Source organism: Mandrillus leucophaeus, unplaced genomic scaffold (genome assembly GCF_000951045.1).
Source record: "Mandrillus leucophaeus isolate KB7577 unplaced genomic scaffold, Mleu.le_1.0 Scaffold629, whole genome shotgun sequence".
Lineage (NCBI taxonomy): Eukaryota > Metazoa > Chordata > Mammalia > Primates > Cercopithecidae > Mandrillus > Mandrillus leucophaeus.
In genome coordinates, this window is record NW_012106797.1 from 473,887 (window position 1) to 492,715 (window position 18,829).

An 18,829-nucleotide genomic window follows, 5' to 3' on the forward strand; every position below is an offset into this window, starting at 1 on the left:
TCCCAACAGTTTTTTCTTGACTCTTGTAGAAATAGGAAGTATCTCTGTAATAGAGAGGTCTAAATCTAGAAGAGATAGATGGCTAGAAGGTAAAAGGAACTCCTACAAATCAAGAAAAGATGGTAAATTCAATAGAAAAAATAGGCAAAGGATGTAGCTAGACAATTGGCGGAAAGAGAAATCCTGATGGCTAGTAAATACTGAAGAGATGCTAAATCTTAATAGCAATCAAGGAAATCCTGTTCAAAATAGCAATATTACTTTACACTCATCATTTGGCAAACATGAGAAAGTCAGATAATATCAAGTGCTGGTGAGGATGGGGGACTGGGTTCCTCATGCTCTGCTGGGGACAGTGTGAAGAGGTACAGCTATTCTTCAGTGCACCCTGACATAATTTTTGAAATTAGGCATACTTGTTCTCACGACTAGTACCTTTGTTACTAGGACTATATCCCAAGGAAGTCCTCAAGGAAATGTTTATGAGGGTATTCAGCCAAGTGTTAATTGTGGTAGCAAAGAATTGGAAGCAAACTAGATGACCATTGATTACCAAGGCAATATATAAAATGTGATTGTATGATCAGATTCTCAGTATCAGTTAAAAATAATAATTTAAGTTTACATTTAGCAACATGGATAAACCTCAGAAATATAATATTGAATAAAAATAACTTGAGAAACAGGATAACACTTAGATATAATCGCTTTTATTTAAATTGAAACTCCAACATGAAACATGCCATATATTTTAAGAATATCTCTAAGTAGATATTTGAAAGGTGGATTGGAAAGAGAATGTCTATGGAGGGGAAAAGGAAGTGGGATTATAGATAGGAAATAAAGATAAAAATATAATAAAGTAAGATATAATTAACAAGAGGCTTTACCTTGACTGATAATGATAGTGTGCCACAAAATGGGGTTTGATTTAACTCAATTCTGTGTACTTATTCTTAAGAAATAAAAAAGGTAGGGAGGAAGGAATGAGGAAGGAAAGAAAGAAGGAAGGAAGCTGGTTGTTGAATGTGGCGACCAGGTAGTAGGAAACTGACTTTTGGAGGTTGACTCAACCACTGAGCCAATTCTCTTTTTTCTTTTCTTTTCTTGAGACAGAGTCGTGCTCTGTCACCTAGGCTAGAGTACAGTGGCGTGATGTCTGCTCACTGCAGGCTTCACCTCCAAGTTCAAGTGATTCTCCTGCCTCAGCCTCCCAGGTAGCTGGGATTACAGGCATGTGCCACTATGCCTGGCTAATTTTTTGTGGTTTTAGTAGAGATGAGGTTTCACCATGTTGGCCAGGCTAGTCTCGAACTCCTGGCCTCAAGCGATCTGCCCACTTCAGCTTCCCAAAGTGCTGGGATTATAGGTGTGAGCCACCGTGCCCGGTCCCACTGAGCCAATTCTCTTATTGTCACTTTGGACTTCTCCCAGTGAGGACAAATAGGCATGGAAGACATCATGATTTAGCAGAAAGAAACTTGGAGTGGAAGACAAGAGACCTGTACCTTTCTTTCAGCTCTGTTCCAAGATGCTTGATCACAGACATCTCTTCTGTTAGATAAGGATAACAGGATCTGCTCTACCTGCCCTGGAGGGTCTTTGCAAGAATGAAGTTAGGGGGAAAAAAGTGACAGAAAATGTTGAAAACTTTTCATAAATATCAGAGGCCTTATTTGTTGTGACACTGTGGGTGGACAGATGATTTCAGCTGAGAGAAGAACTAAGATTCCTATGTCCTGCATTTATCCGGGTCTTGGTTACCCTGAAAGACTGAGAGGGCAAAACCCAAATCTATAGGGAGTTTTTCTTAACTGTCCTCTCACCGTGGCTTATTTACTTCCTTCTGAAAGTTCAAAATTGATGCTATTAATTTGGGGTGTCAGCAGTTATGAATAGATCTTTGGGCCAGCAGATTTTTGTTCCTGCGCTGGAGGGCAGGCATAGCTGTGATGTGAATTGGACATGTTAAATACTGGAGTGGATTACCGAAAGAAGGAAGAAAGGAAAAGCTGCATTTCTTGAGTGCCCAGAATGCATATTTGAGGCATCATTTAATTATACAGTAGTTCATTGAGGTGGCAATCACCATCAACATCTTGGAGATAACAGGCTCAGGGAAGTTTAACATGTTCTCAGTGACAGAAGATCACACACACAAAGTGGCAGAATTGGAGTTTAAATTTGAATGATGTCAAAGCCCATTATTTTGTTCTATATCCCCCTAAGGTCTTAGGGCTCATCTAATATCCTTTCTTTTTTGCCTCTAAAACGTCTCCCTGCATTTTCAGGTGAGAAAACTGAGTTCAGTCCGCAATGACTAAACAAATCTACAATCCCACCAGTAGTGTATAAGCATTCCCTTTTCTCTACTATCTCATGAGCATCTGTTATTTTTTGACTTTTTAATAATAGCCATTCTGACTGGTGTAACATGGGATCTTATTGTGGTTTTGATTTTTATTTCTCTAATGATTAGTGATATTGAATATTTTTCATGTTTCTTGGCCACATGTATGTCTTCTTTTGAAAAGTGTCTGTTCATGTCCTTTGCCCACTTTTTAAAGTGGTTGTTTTTGTTTTGCTTGTATGTTTGTTTAAGTTCCTTGTACATTTTGGATATTAGACATTTGTCAGATGTAGAGTTTGCAGATATTTTTCTCCCATTCTGTAGGTTGTCTGTTTACTCTGACAGTTTCTTTTGTTGTGAAGAAGCTCGTTAGTTCAAGAGCTTCTTTAGGGTCCCATTTGCCAATTTTTGCTTTATTGCAATTGCTTTTGGCATTTTTTTGTGAAATATTTGCAATTTTCTATGTCCAGCATGGTATTGCCTAGGTTATCTTCCAGGATTTTTAAATTTTTAGGTTTTGCATTTAGGTCTTTAATTTATCTTGAGTTGATTTTTCTTATGGTGTAAGGAGGAGTTCCATTTTCAGTCTTCTGCATATGGCTAGGTTGTTATCCCAGCACCATTTATTGAATAGGAAGTCCTTTTACCATTGCTTGTTTTTGTCAACTTTGTCAAAGATCATATGGTTGTAAGTGTGTAGCTTTATTTCTGGGCTCGCTATTCTGTTCCATTGTTCTATGTGTCTGTTTTTATACCAGTACTATGCTGTTTTGGTAGCCTTGTAGTATAGTTTGAAGTTGGGCAATGTGATTACTCTAGCTTTGTTCTTTTTGCTTAGGATTGCGTTGGCTATTGTGACTCATTTTTGGTTCCATATGAATTTTAGAGTAGTTTTCTCTAGTTCTGTGAAGAATGTCATTGGTAGTTTGATAGGAAAAGCATTGAATCTGTAAATTGCTTTGGGAAGTATGGCCATTTTAATGATGTTGATTCTTCCTATCAATGATCATGAAATATTCTTCCATTTGTTTATGTCATTTCTGATTTCTTTGAGCAACGTTTTGTAATTTTCATTGTAGAGGTCTTTCACTTCTCTAATTAACTGTATTACTAGGCATTTAATTCTTTTTGTGGCAATTGTGAATGGGATTACATTCCTGAGTTGGCTCTCAGCTTGGATGCTATTAGTATATAGGAATGATACTGATTTTTGTACATTGATTTTGTATCCTAAAACTTTGCTGAACTTGCTTTTCAGCCCAGGGAGCTTTTGGGCTGAGACTACGGGATTTTCTAGATATAGAATCATGTCATCTGCAAGCAGGGATAGTTTGACTTCCTCTTCCTATTTGCATGCCTTTTGTTTCTTTCTCTGGCCTGATTGCTCTGGCCTAGGCTTACAACACTATGTTCAATAGGAGTGGTGAGAGTGGACACTTATTCTGGATTTCAAGGGAAATGCTTTTGCCTATTCAGTATGATGTTGGCTGTAGGTTTGTCATATATGGCTCCTATTATTTTAAAGTATGTTCCTTGGATATTGAATTTTATCAAAAGCCTTTTCTTCATCCATTGAGACAATCATGTAGTTTTTGTCCTTAGTTCTGTTTATGTGATGAATCACATTTACTGATTTGCATATTGTATTAGTCTGTTCTAACGCTGCTAATAAAGACATAGCAGAGACTGGGTAATTTATAAAGGAGAGGTTTAATGAACTCACAGTTCCACATGGCTGGGGAGGTCTCACAGTCATGGTGGAAAGCAAAGGAGGAACAAAGGCACATCTTACATGACAGTGGGCAAGACAGCTTGGGCTAGACAACTTCCGTTTATAAAACCATCAGCTCTCATGAGACTTATTTACTACCATGAGAACAGTATGGGGGAAATCACCCCCATGACTCAATTATGTCCATCTGGCTCCACCCTTGACACATGGGTATTATTACAATTCAAGGTGAGTTTTAGTGGGGGACACAGCCCAACCATATCATGTATGTTGAATGAACCTTGCATCCAAGTGATATCAAACCTCTTCCTAATTCCCTTTTCCTTCTACCCTTCCCAGTCTCTAATATCCTCCATTTATTCTATTCTGTACTTCTATGAGATCAACTTTTTTTAGCTTCCACATGTGGGTAAAAATATCTGGTGTTTAGTTTTTTGTTCCTGGCTACTTTCACTTAATATTATGTTCTCCTGTTCCATCCATGGTGCTGCAAATGGCAGGATTTTATTGGTTTTATGGTTAGATAATAGCCCAGTGTGTATGTATACCATATTTTCTCCATCCATTCATCTGCTGTTGGAGACCTCGGTTGATTCCATATCTTGGCTATTGTGAATAAATAATAAACATGGGGTACCACAATAAACATGGGGGTACACATGCAAAACATTTCTTAACATCTTTTTTTCTAGCTCTTCTACCCCTTATTTTATCACTGAGCCCTGCACCATATCTTCTTCTTTTTTTTGATGCTTGCTTCACAGGAAGCTCCAGAAAACACTGTGCCTTGGATTTCCTAGGCACTTAACTTACAAATATAAGAGAACCAAGGATCAGAAGCTGGATTTGAAGACATTGCAAGGAAGGTGTTTCCTAGAGTAATCTATAGATGGAATTGATTCTATAGGAAGGTGATGAACGCTGACCATTGAGTGTTGAAGCTGAGATGAGGAGACTACTGGCAGAAATACTCAAAAGTAACTAAAACACACAGAGGCTGGGGATGGATGGTTAGTCAGATTATTGACTCGAATGGCTTGTAATTAGTTTCTGATCTGAATTTAAATTACTTAGGAAAGGAATGGCTTTTCAGCATAAAAATATATGCATCAATAGCACCTACCAGTCCCAACAAATGATTCTATATTTTATGTAAATCTTGTTTCCTCTTAAGGGGCTTGAAGGTGCTATCAAGCAATGGATGATTGTTCTCTTCTCTGTGCCTTGAGGCTGTAGACTTTGCTATATTAGAAAAGGTCTGAAGTTATCCATCCCATCCTTCTTCCTCCCCACATGCCAGTTCAGTCTCTTCTTTCAGGATCACATGACATTCCAGTTACTCTGAAAAAATTTGCTAGGCTGTCTGTCTAATCATAGTAAATAGATGAGATACAAATTCCTGGAGGGTGGAAGTTGCTCTTGAGTGGAGGGGAATGTGAGTACAGTCTGGGAAAGACTGTGGGTAGGAAACAAATCAGGCATTCTCAGGAAGGACAGATAACATTAGAGAACAAGGCAGGCTAGGTGAAGAGTTGCAGAAGGAGGATCAATATAGAAAGTTCCATGGCTGGACCCTGAGGGGAGCAGAGGGTGGACCTGGAAGGGGGACAGCTATATACATGAAGGAAGGTTGACTTACAAGGAGGGAGGTGATCAGTGTTTGCTGTTGTACCTGGGAGCTGGCTAGCAGATTTGCAGACATGGACTTTAGCATATTGATTCTGAAATCACTGAGCAATGCTGTGAGTCTAAGTAGGGTGGTGGTAGGATCGACGGACGGTCAATGTATTCCAATGGGACATATCATAGGAAAAGTTCTTTTTCAACCTGAAATGCCATGATTCTCTGATTCTAAAAGTAGAAGTTAATGAACAAGTAAAAGTTATAAAGCCCTCTAAGAAAAGTAATACCTCATTCCTCTCTTTGCATTCATTTTAATAATGTGATGTCTGGAAAAAATGAATTTTTCCACTAAATTATGAGTCTCAAAGCCTCTAGGGCTGGAACACATTCTTATTCATCAACACCTTATATGATCTGTATCTTGAGCTTCTTTTCAAGAGAAGGTGCTTCTACAAGCTTCTCTACAGCTCAGTCTGGAAAAGTTTTCTTCATTTTTAATCAGAAGCCTTTGAAGCCTTCTTTTCTAGACTACTATCTTCAGTAATGATGGAGTACAAATTTGTTTTTTGCCGAAGATATATTGAAATTTTTATCCTCACAGCTGATTCCACAGAAATAAATGAAGTGCATTTTCATTTTGTGGGCGTGATGGAAAGGCACAAAAACTTGCATGTAACAGACCTGATTTTACGTCCTAGCTCCACTACTTGCTGGCTGTGTTTCTGTCTCCAGATTGTTGTGCGTGCTGTTCCTTTTCTCCAAATCTTTGCCTGAATCTCTCTTTCGTATCATGTAGGCCTCCCTTGACTCCTTAGCTTCCACTTCTTTTCTTCATAGTTCTTATAATCACCCATTACATTAGTTGTTTGGCTTTTTTTTTTTTTTCATTTGAATACTCTTTTATAGTCTTTTCCTTAATTAATGTTTGGCTTAGGGCAAGCAGTTGTAAATATTTATTAAATGGATGAATGAATGAAGGAGTTAGTGACTTTGGGCAACTTAGTAAATTTAGTTGAATTTTTCTGTTAAAAAAGATAATTAAATTTCCCTCAAAGAATTGCAGTAAAGATTAAACAACATGATCTACGACACATCTAGCACAGTGCCTACCACATCAAATGCATTCCAGACTTCTGGATTTTTCTTTCCCTGGAAGTAAAGGATTTGTTTTCAATGTTCATCTAATGGATGCTTTGGGATCTGTACCATTGACAGATAATTAAGCCTGATGATAGCAAAGGTTGAAAAAAACTCAAGACTTTTAATGGATTAGGTGGCAACAAGAAGAAGAAAACTCAGTGAAAATTGACAAAGGATATTTTGTAAGACAGTAATGCTGCAATAAAGCTTAGAGGTCTATGGTTTTCTGATATCCTTCTATTATGGATAAGGCAAGAGAAGGATAGGGAGGTTAGGTCACTTGTCCAGGTAATCAGTAGCAGAGTTGGGCTGGAACCCAGATGCCTAAGTGTTTGTGCTCTAACCTCCTACACTTCACTTGCCTCCAAATACAAATTGGTTCAAACCAGTTTCAGAGTTTACAAGCTCAACAGATGGAAAGTATTAATCATTCTGGTTTCAGATTCTTGGCTGTTTTCTAGAGGTTAAGTAGCTTTCTAACTCTAGTTATAAACATCTCTTAACCTTTGTCATAATAACACTTTAATAAAAATAAAGACATTGGAAGACTTTTTTTTTCTTGTTTGCTAAGTTAGGTGACCTCTTCACACATTTCTTTTTTCTAGGCCTAAAATTATAGTATAGAAAATATTTAATAAAGAAGACATATACCAATATGAGAAGTGTATACAAAATGAAAATAGGACAAAAAGCTAGAAACACTTTAATATCCTTGTCAAAATTAGTATCACATCAAAGACTGATAGTCTGAAAGTGCCAACACTAGTCAGTAAATGTGAAAAGATGAAGTAGCACTATAAATATGGCCTGAAAGTGTGGTCAAAAATAAATTTAATAATTTAAAGAGTATGCTTTAAAATTTTACTTTCAATTTTTAGACACAGTCAATCTTCTAAGCAACTTGGTTTGTTCTATAGTAAAAAACTTTGCAAGATTTAAAATAATTAAACATTTAATACTAAATCAGTTTTATGGAAAGATTAAAAATTTAGTGTGTATTAAACTATCATTCCCATCTAGCTTATTCTGGGTAGAATCACAGTAGATTTATTGTATAAACCTAGTTCCTAGGAATGAGCGAAATTTTTGTCTAGTGGGCTTCTAACAACTTGATGGTCCGGGTTGCATTTTGATGGGGCTCTCTAAGAACAAACACAGTCATTAATTTCTTCCCTTCCTTCTTTTCCTTTCCCTCTAATGTCCCTTCCTCATTTTCTTACCTGTCCATTCTCTCTCACATCTCTCTTCCCCTCTTCCTTCCCCGCCACCTTCTTTTTCACATCCCTCATTCCACACCCTATGCCACTCTTCCTTCTCATTTTCATAATTTTCTCATTGCCTCTCTTTGTTCCTCTTTCTTTCCTTTTATTGGTTCAAGTGAAGTTGAAAAAAATTATAGAAATAAACAACAGTCTTAATATTTTTGAAAACCACATGGATAATCCTTTCAATTTAAAATACACAGTAATTTTTATTAGAGATGGACATGATCTTAGATATAATTTGTAGTATATTGCATTGGTGGCCCTGGTTTTTCCCTGAAACCACATTCTTAGGGAAATTCTACTCTGTGAAAAGGTGGAACTACATGGAAGGATATTTCCCCCCTTTGACTTTGCTTTGACCATGTGATTTTTTTTAAAATTTAATTTTTAGTTTTTGGTATTGCATGATGCAATGGGTAAATGTTTGGAAGACCTGGATAACTCAGTGAACCAACATTTTAAAAATGACCAATGTATTATACTACAAATTTAGGTATGGATAAAGGATCCTTTCAAAATGCAAGATATTAATGGATCTTATTGTGATAGTATCATAAGTTCATCGACATGATTTTAGATTCTACCTGGCAACTAACCTTTAAGAAACTACTTGTTGAGTTTTAGTGTGTAATCAAATGATAATATTCAAATTATCTGAAAAGAATATTAAAGTACTTCCCTCATTTCTAACTACACATCTGTAGTCAGTCGTAGTATTTTTTTCATACACATCAGCCAAAACAGCATGTCACAACAGATTGAATGCAGCAGACATGTGAATCGAGTTGTCTTTTATTAAGCTAGATTTTTTAAAAATCTAAGTGAAAAACTCTACTCATCAAATTTTTAGAAAAGGGTTATTTTTATAAAAAATTTATTTACATTAACATGTAATAAAGTTTATTTTTTAAATGAATATTTTTAAAATTCTGTTTTAATTTTTGCTGTGGTAAATATCAATAGATGTAACACATATAAATAAAAGCTCTTAAGAGTTATCAATAATTTTTAAGAGTATAAAGAAGTCCTGAGATTAAAAAAAAGTTTGGGAATTGCTGGTCTACAAACAACTCTATACTATAGGTAACATTATATTTCCATCTTATAGATGATGGAACATAGGCTTAGAAAGCTTAAGTAACTTACCCAAAGTCAAATAAGCTTGTGCATTGTAAAGTTAAGAATCAAACCCCAGCAGACTGATTTCAGGACTTCCATTTCTTGCCACTATACTCGAAATACCTCCCAGTATTTAGAAAGCACAGAAAAAACCAAGACAGTTTCCACTTAGAACAGACTTTCTACAAAGGTTCATATCCTCTAAGTTCATTTTTTATTCTGCTGACCCTATTTTCTTCTCAGTTCTGAAGACGTGAGTCAGTTTATATGCAGAGCTGTATTAAAGTCAGATGAGATGCAACCCAAAGGAAGGAACTGTGGAGAGAGAAGTATTTTAGACCCATTTGTGTATGTCTTTTCATTTACTGTAAGTATGACAAGGAGAGGAGATCTGAGGCAGAACTTAGGGGGTTGGGGAAGGTTGGCTCAGTTGGCCAGGGTAGGTGGCAGGAAGATCCAACTCAAGGATTGGGGTTTTCCCTGCTCCACGTCTTTAGGTCAGGAATATCCCAAAGATGGCACTTCTGCATCTTACTCCATGGCAGACACTAACAAGCAGTTATAACTCTCTTTCTCACTGGGATCACAGGCAGCCTCAGTGTCCTTCTCAAAGCTGGGTCCAATATAGGCACTCTGCATTAAGGACGTGACATATATAATAAAACATGATCACCATTTTGGCTTTAGGTTGTACCTGCAACCCCATCTATGCAGCTGGTGTATCTCAGCCAAGCACAGAGCCCATCATAAGGCTGTGTGTAACCCATTCCCAGTATTGGAAAGACAATTCCTGGCATGCCTGTGGAGTTTTCACTGGTTGCATTAAATTAGGAAAGATTTGCATAATTTTCCTCCTATACATATGGAATTGAAGCTTTTTTGTTGTTCATGTCCCCGTAGGCAGAATGTGTAGTAGTTAATAACATGGGCTCTGGAGTCAGATTATCTGGGTTTCACTTTGCAGTGGTATTGTAAGGATTAGATGACTTTATATAAGAAAAACACATTTCACAGTACCCAGCATAATGTTCATATTAGCTATTATTATTAGTGGCTAATACAACTATTATTATTATTACACTGTGGCAGATTCCTTATTTAGAAAAATATCAATAATTTAAAACAAGGAATTGCAGATTGCCAGTTCCAGAGACAGGGAGGTTAGTTATTGATGGTTATTCTCTTGCTGAAAATAACCAGAAGAAATGGATAGAATATGAAGAATATTTTTTAAAGTCCATCTTTGTGTCAGCAAGAGAGGAAGGCATCCACAGAGGTTAAAAACTAAGTGAAAGTGGGCACCTCAAAGGCAAATGAGCATCAAAGAAAATTTCATCTAAGAGTATCTGACAAACCTTGATAGCCTTGAAATTTTGTTCTGATGGATGTACAGGACTTAGAAGACAAGGGATAAAGCCTAAGGTTTGTCTAAGGTGGGGATCTAATAAGAGACCCACAAATAAAATTTGGATACCAGAGAGCTATGTCCTCAGTTTAAGGTTAAACTAAAAACAAATCTGTCCCGTAGAATTAGAAAACAGGGAAACTCATCTGGCTTTACTTCAGTGTTGGGGGAAAGAAGAAAAATTCATCCTGATAATTTATAACTAGACCAGTCTTCTCAGGGATTTGTGGATGAATGGAAAGTCTGAGATGCAAGAAGAAATGATGATCAAATATGTAATCAAATATAAGTAAATACTGAGAATATAAAATAACAATAATTATAATGCTCAATTGGTGGAAAAAATCAAAATAAGAGAGAACCAAAATACTATGCAGCTAAAATATTTAAATTCATGGAGTGGCATTAATTAGATTTAAACATTCTAAGGTCTTTATAGTGTTTGAGAGAAGGGTAAAAATATTTATGAAATTTAGAGCTTGTTAAGTATGTCTGTAAAAAACAAATACACACACACACAAAAACTAGGTTCACCACTAAAAGAATAGACTAGATGTTCCTTTTCCTGAACATCTCTTGAATTATTCTCAAGTATGATGAGCACTTAAGTTGTATTATCCAAGTCCTTGCAGTTAGGTCATAAAGGAAGCAAAGGTTCTCACAATATAAAATATTCATTAATGAACTGGCTAATAATGAAATTAGTTCTCATATAAGCATCCTTCCCCATTTCTCTATGTCCATGATTGTAAACATTTGAATGCAAAGTAAACTGTGTAATAAGTAAAACTGCAAATGTTGTAAGAGAGTCAAGATATCAAAAATTCAGTGAAAGTAAAATTAGAGAAATACTTAAACTGCACTTAAAGCTTTTGAAAAAGGAGTCTCTGGCAGAGTCAGATCAGTTAACAGCTGAAGAACAGTGAATTAGTTGAGATGATAACATGACTAAATGATTCAAAGGAGACTGATTTTGAAACATAAAGATTAAGAGAGCCCTTGAGAAAACTGATGAATCTTTAATTGTCTCTCTAACTGTATTAATTATGGAAAAAGCTAAGGTGCTGAAAAAGTGACACCCAAATACAGTGATTTAAAGATGAAAGAAGTTTATATCTCATGTAACTATCTAGCTCTTTGAGGTCAATCATGGATCCAGGTTCCCTATATCTCTGCTTTCTTGTAGGGAGTGATGCTCATTTGCATAGTCAAAGCTGAATCATATGGCATATTTGTGTTTTAGTACAAAAAAAGGGAAAAGAGAGAAAGTCCAGGGCAAGCAATTTCCTTTTGAATAAGTAAGATAGAAGGTGTGTACATATCACATCCCCCCACATTGCATTGGAGAGATAGAAATCATGTGGCCATACCCAACTGCCAGTAAATATGGGAAATGTCTCTAACTGGATAATAAAGGGCCTAAGAATAAGAGGAGAATGGATTTTTGGGGAAAACTGATAATCTGTTTAATGAACATTTACCCAAAAAATTATTGTGTGATAATAGTCTGAAAAAAACATGAAGAAAAGGATTATGTACATATAATTAGGTCTGATAAATTATACCTACCCAAATAAATACCTGATTCATTCTTTAACTTAAAAGAGATGACATATCAATACTCACATTTTGTAAGTTCAGATACAATAAATTTATTTTTAAAAATGAATAAAACACAGTAAGAATTTACTAGACTACAAGGTGCTTAATAGCCTGTTTTATGTTTATGTTTTCTAGTAGGATGATTAGAAAAATTCTTATTTCTCCTTCATATCTGTAGTTGGTATGATTCTCCATCCACAGTCTCTGTGTTCAAGAATTTTAACCAACCTAATTTTTGTCTTTCTATTTCTATTTTTGACCATCATGTATTTTGGTCTGAGATATAGCAATTTAATTTCCATTCATGGTTCCTCTTTTTACTCTGGTTGCACCTAAGTTCTGACGCCTTACATAGCATCCAGGAATTATTAAGGGAAGCTAGTCCTCGGTATTATCTGTCTAACCTAGCATTTGCTGAGACAGTCATCAGTCATTTGGGCCTCATTCATTCAGAGAATACTTAAAACACCCACATATGCCAGGTACTGAAAATAGCGTCGGTCAAGAGAAACACTTTAGTCCCTTTTCTTGTGAAAGATGGTGTTTAGTAAATTTTGGTGCAATGCAAAAACATCTGTACCAAGGACAAAGCCAAGCATACACATATGTAGAGAAAGGGGTCATTTAAAAAGTTTGTCCCAAAATAAGGAGAAGAAAGTTAATGATCAGATGAAAATTTGTGGATTATTTATGATTTTCTATTTTCAATGACTTTTCCATTCCACCATAACCTACGAAAACTGAGAATTGGTGATGTTTAGAAGTCAGGAAAGACTTAGAGAAGATAAGTATGAGTGAGAAAGTGTGACTTCTCTTTCTCCTGGGTAATTCCTCTTTAAATTCCTCTTTTAGTGCCTGGAGAAGGTCCTCTGTAAACATTCAAACTAATCCAGTAGTATTTAACCAACCTTTTACCACATAACCTTCACTTCCTGGTTGCTGTGGATGACAAGGGGAGTATGAGACATAGTTCTGAAAGTTGGTTAGAGTCTCTATACAAAGAAAAATAGCCAGGACAGGCAGGAAACAGAACTACACTAATAAAAAACACTGTGGCAGAAATAAAACCAAACCGTGAGGGAGACTAGTTTTTGAATATCAGAGAGGAAGGGGAGATGATTGCCAGATGGGAGAACAGTGTAGTCAATTAATTGCAAAGATGTGGCAAGAAACGTGGTGGACAGAGGGTCTAGGTGGCAGGGAGGACAGGCTTGGCTGGAGCTAAGGTTTGGGTAGAAAGTGTGATTCTGTGGCCATGCTCTCTCTTCATCTGTTCATGCTGTATAGCATTGCAAGGCTACTCCCATACACTCAGTTTAATTGCATTACTCTTCACTATAGCTTAGGGAGTGGGAGCACTGGCTGTGTAGCCAGACAGACCTGAGTTTGTCTTACTCAGTGTCTAACCAGTGCTTACTAGTGTCTAACCTCAGGGAAGTTACTTAACCTCTCGGAACCTGATTTTCCTTATTGCCTTGCATGTTTCTGACAGTTTAATGAGTTACCACATGCAATGCTCAGCAAGAGTTTTCAAAGCCCTCAATAAGAGCAACTACCATAATTATGGCCTACCAATGAGGGGATAAGTGCTGGGACCAGGAGGTAGCATGAGGCATAAAAAAATGAAGTGTTTTAGTTTCAGACAGTCATTGAGCATTCACATTCCAGCTGCATCACTTCCCTTCTAATTCCCACTCTGCAGGGATTAAATTAGATCATGAATATACAGTATTCCACACAGGGCTTGCATACCAATTAGTGCTTTTAGAAAATGTTTGTTTCCTTCCTCATCACTTATCGATCCTCGTTTATTTCTCTAATCCTGAGCATACATCTAGTCTTCTAGTTTTGTGTTTGTGCATGGAGTAGGGCAATGGACACTTACTAGGATGCCTGGATAGTTCTGATGTAACCTGTTGGCACAGCTTTGTTATGATCTTCCCTCTCTCTCTGAAAATGTCCTGTTTGGACAATAAATTACCCTAGTGCTGCTTAGGGCCTTTTACTCTCTAGTCTAGTGGGTCTGGCATGATCCTAGGTTGCCTTTTCTGAGGAGGAAATCACCTGGGGGCTTTGGGCTAGAGCATGTCCTTGCAGTGTTATTGCTGAGTTGACAGGCATCCCCCAGGCAACCCCCTGGTGTATGTCTTTTTCATCATCTGGGGGTCCCCAAGGTTAACTATCCTGTGTTCTGCTTTCGGCCACCACCCATTCTTTCCCCTGGGGTTTCTCTCCTTTGTCTGGAGCTCTTGCTGGAACAAGATACGAGGCATGATAGAGTTTCCCCCACCCCCTTCTTTCCTACTCGTTTGAATTGTACAAAACAATACACTCTTTTTCTGGTTGTGTAGGTTTCTAAGATATATCTAGGAAAAGGAAGACAGGGCAACAAAGTAATACACAAGGAAAAGTTCCAACTCTTTATGACATTTAAAAGTTATCCTAACTTTTGTAGGCATGCGAATAGAACTAGAGATGGTCTTTCTTGGCCCTCTTCACTGATTCATCTCTTCCAGTGAACTTCTGAAATCCACCTTTACCTGATTGTCTTTTCCCTCTATTTTTATTCTTGGGACTTTATGCAATGGTTTCCCTCACTATTTTCTTTAGCTTATTTTTTTTTTTTTTTGGCAGGGGTGGACTTAGGTACTCAATAAATATTTTCTAGAGTGGTGGTAAGCAATAGAAATGAATTGAAATGGAACAAAGTTGTGACTGAGAATTTTAAAGAAATGTTCATTGCCACCAGAAAGAAACCCTGGTCCAGCCAGAATGAAACTCCAGACAATAATATAACAAGTGTAAATGCTTGTTAAAAGCTGCGTGCCAGGTACTTTACATGCATTATCTCATCATCTCACAGCAACCCTGTGAATTGAGGTACCAGTTACAGTCATTACACTCTTTCCCACATTTATTAATAAGAAAACCAAGGCTTAAAAATGTTAGGTAATTTGCCCAGTTACTTCCATAATTCTTCCATTATGGCTGAAAAGCTTGAGGCAAGCTGGGATTCAGATTCAGGCAGCCTGTCTCCAAAGCTGTTGCTCTTAACCATTACATTAGACTGTCTCCCCAGACTGCAGGAACCAGAGACTCCACCCAGAGGTATAGCCAGGCTTGAACTAGAGAAAGTCTTGTCAAGGATGGGCCTTGGTCTGGGGTAGAAGCAGGCCCTATATTACTGAAAAGAGGCATTACAATTTGATGATTCATTTCTACATGTCTCACCATGGTCTTGCTTTTACCCTACTTCCTCTGATAGCTTTTTGTGTCAGTTTTAACGATCATATTTTCATTTCACCTTTAACAGCTATTAAAAAGACACCATTATGGTGACTGTTCAGAAGGATCACCTTCCTTCCAACCTTAGTGGGCATTGATTTTTCATTGTAGCTCCTTCTTGCCAAAGTATGTACTATGATAGACGAGGGATCACATCACAAAGGCATTCATATGTTAGGATGTACTTTGCTTGATGGAAGAGGCTGCTGCACCTATGAGGGCTCAGGGAAGGAAATTTGTATGCATTTAACCTAAAACCTCTAAATCTTGCTAATTTTAAACCAGTCCTTCCTGTGAGGTCAGTCTTGGGGAAATGCTCTTGAATACTCCCAACCTTTGGCCTTCCAGTATCAAGATCTCAATTGCCTGATTGTATCGAATGTGGTTATTTTTCTTTATTGATGCAACTAACTTTCCCTGATTAAGGTTGGGACTTTTTCCCTTTGTCATTTCAGTCCCTTTTGGTGAAGTTTTCATATCTTGTCTTTTGCCTCAAATGTTTCCTTTACTTAGTCAGGCTTTATTTTAGGTTTCATTTAGTACTCCCTACCCACCCACCCATGGGAGAGTACCCATCATAGGAGATCAAGGTTTTCATTCTGATCTGTAGTCAAAACAATAAGAAGTAAGAGAAGGACCACACACTGGTGGCCTATTAGAGGGAGAAAATCTACCTCCTTGATGGGTCATTTTATTTGGAGTAAATCCAGGATTATAATGCTACTGTAGCTTTGGAGATGACTGACTATAATAATAGCTAATATTTATTGAACACTTATTATATGCTATGCCATGCACATTGCCTGCTTTGCTCACTTAACCCTTACATAAAGTCTTGACAGAAAACTTCCAACTTTAAGAGGAGAAAAATCAAGGTTTAGAGTAAGTGACTTGCCCAAGGGTCATACAACTAGTACATAGTGGCCCTAAGATTAGGATTCAGCAACCTTAACCTCTATGTTATGTGTAGAGAAAAATATCACATAAAATGAGTTAGCCAAGTGACTTCGGCCAAGTGGCATGACCTCTCTGTGCTTTAGTTTCCTTGCCTATAAAATGAGTAAAAGAAAATGACTCTTGGATAATTATTGTGGTGCTTATATGGGGAGCTGTGCAAAAACTGAGCTCTTCATTTGCAAACCGCCTCTCCCTATCTGCTCCTCTCTGGTCTTCCCCTTAATCTCAGTCAATGACACCACCACACGGTTACTCAGCCCAATGACATACAAGTTATCATTGATGCCTTAGTTTCCATTACTTGCCATATCTAATCCAGTAAATCTTATTGCTCTGCCTCCAAAGTATTTCCCAGATCTGGTAATTTGTCACCATCTCTTTTGCCGGGGCCTAGTAGTCAAGGCACTTTACATCTTATCTGGGCCACTTTACATCTTATCTGACAGTCCTTTAACTCATCTCTCTGCTTTAACTCCTATTCCATTGTGGTCTGTTTTGCTACGCAAAAGCCAACTGGCTTTTAAAAACATGAATCTGAAATCACTCTCCTAATTGAAACCTTCCAATGGTTTTCCACAAAATTCATGATCCAAAGGCTCCATTCAGTCTAGCCCCTGCCTACTTGTTAATGCTATAGCCTATTACTTACTTGTCCTTCACCCCTACTTTACTCTGCTGTAACCACTTTCTCTTCTTCAAGCATGCCAAAGTTGTTTTTGTCTTAGGGCTTTCAGACTTACCAGTACCAGCCCTACTGCCTAGAATGTTCTTCCCCTAGCTCTTTCCCTGACTGACCCATGTGAAGGCTTTGCTCCACTATCATCTCCACAGAGAGGCCTTTGATGGCCCAATCAAAGTGGTGCCCCTTCTTGTCACTATTTCTTTACTCTGTGGGTTTTGGGTTTGTTTATTTTTTTTTTTGGTGAGTGTGAGTATGTGGGTCACAGCATTTAACCACTTTTTAATTGTCTTCATCAGTTCAGGCAGCTATAACAGAATCCTATAGATTGGGTGGCTTAAACAACATTTATTTTTCATAGTTCTGGAGAACTAGGAAGTTCAATATCAAGGCACCAGAAGATTCATTGTCTGGCAAGGGCCTTCGTCCGGATTTGTAGATGGCCACCTTCTTGTTATATCCTCACGTGGCAAAGAGATCCTCTTTCTCGTGTCTTTTCTAATAAGGGCACTAAATTCATCATGGGACCCCCACCTTCATGACCTAATTGCATACCAAAGGCTCCAAATACCATCACCTTGAGGATTAAGGCTTCCACATATGAATTTTTGGAGAACATAAATATTCAGTCCATAACACTAAGATTATTAATTTGTCTGTGCATACATTTATTGTCTGTTTTCTCCAACAGGAATATAAACTCTAAGAGAGCAGGCATTGTATTTGCTCTTTAGCAGAAACTAAATAAATAGTTTTTAGTAATGAAAAAATGTACAAATGAGAAAAGTATGCAAAATTCAAAGCCTGTGTGCAGTACCTACCTATGTTTAAAACTGGTTAATTTCCTTTATGTTTTAACTACTCCTTAATTTTTTCTGAGAGAAATATTCTGAGTCCTGAGATTCAATTCAGTTTTATCTGGGGGCTCAGAGTAGCAGAAGAAATTTTGCTTTTTTTAAAAAAAACTTTATTTTCATCAAAAGAACAATATTTGAAGGTTGCTGGGTTTCTACTGTGAAGAACCACTTTGAATGAAATCCCTTTGTTTTGGGAAGGTGAATAGGTTATCTTTATTTTTTTTTAATCTTTAAGACTTTTTTTGTTTTAATAGGTTTTTGGGGAACAGGTTGTGTTTGGTTACATGGATAAATTCTTTAGTGGCAATTTCTGAGACTTTGGTGCACCCATCACCTGAGCAGTGTACACTGTACCCAGCGTTTACTCTTTTATCCCCCAGCCCCTCCCACCATTTCCCCTGAGTCCCCAAAGTCCATTGTATCATTCTTATGCCATTGCATCCTCAAAGCTTAGCTCCCACTTATGAATGAGAACATACAATATTTGGTTTTCCATTCCTGGGTTACTTATAATAATGGTCTCTAATTTCATCTAGGTTGCTGCAAATGCCATTATTTCATTCCTTTTTATGGCTGAGTAGTATTTCATGGTGTGTGTGTGTGTTTATGTGTGTGTGTGTGTGTGTGTGTATCTATATCACAATTTCTTTATCCACTTGTTGATTGATGGGCATTTAGGCTGATTCATTATTTTTGCAGTTGTGAATTGTGCTGCTAGAAACATGTGTGTGCAAGTTCCTTTTTCATATAATGACTTCTTTTCCTGTGGGGAGATACCCAGTAGTGAGACTGCTGGATCAACTGGTAGTTCTACT

General features: G+C 37.3%; 1 protein-coding gene across 1 annotated transcript in view; it reads left to right on the forward strand.

Annotated features, from left to right (window-relative positions):
• The first annotated feature begins 1,116 nt into the window (after positions 1–1,116).
• TNFSF4 (tumor necrosis factor (ligand) superfamily, member 4) overlaps positions 1,117–18,829 on the forward strand; it is a 53,390-nt gene continuing 35,677 nt past the window's right edge. The window contains exon 1 of the mRNA XM_012000414.1: positions 1,117–1,233. The gene's annotated coding sequence lies outside the window, so the exon portion shown is untranslated. The remainder of the gene's footprint in view (positions 1,234–18,829) is intronic.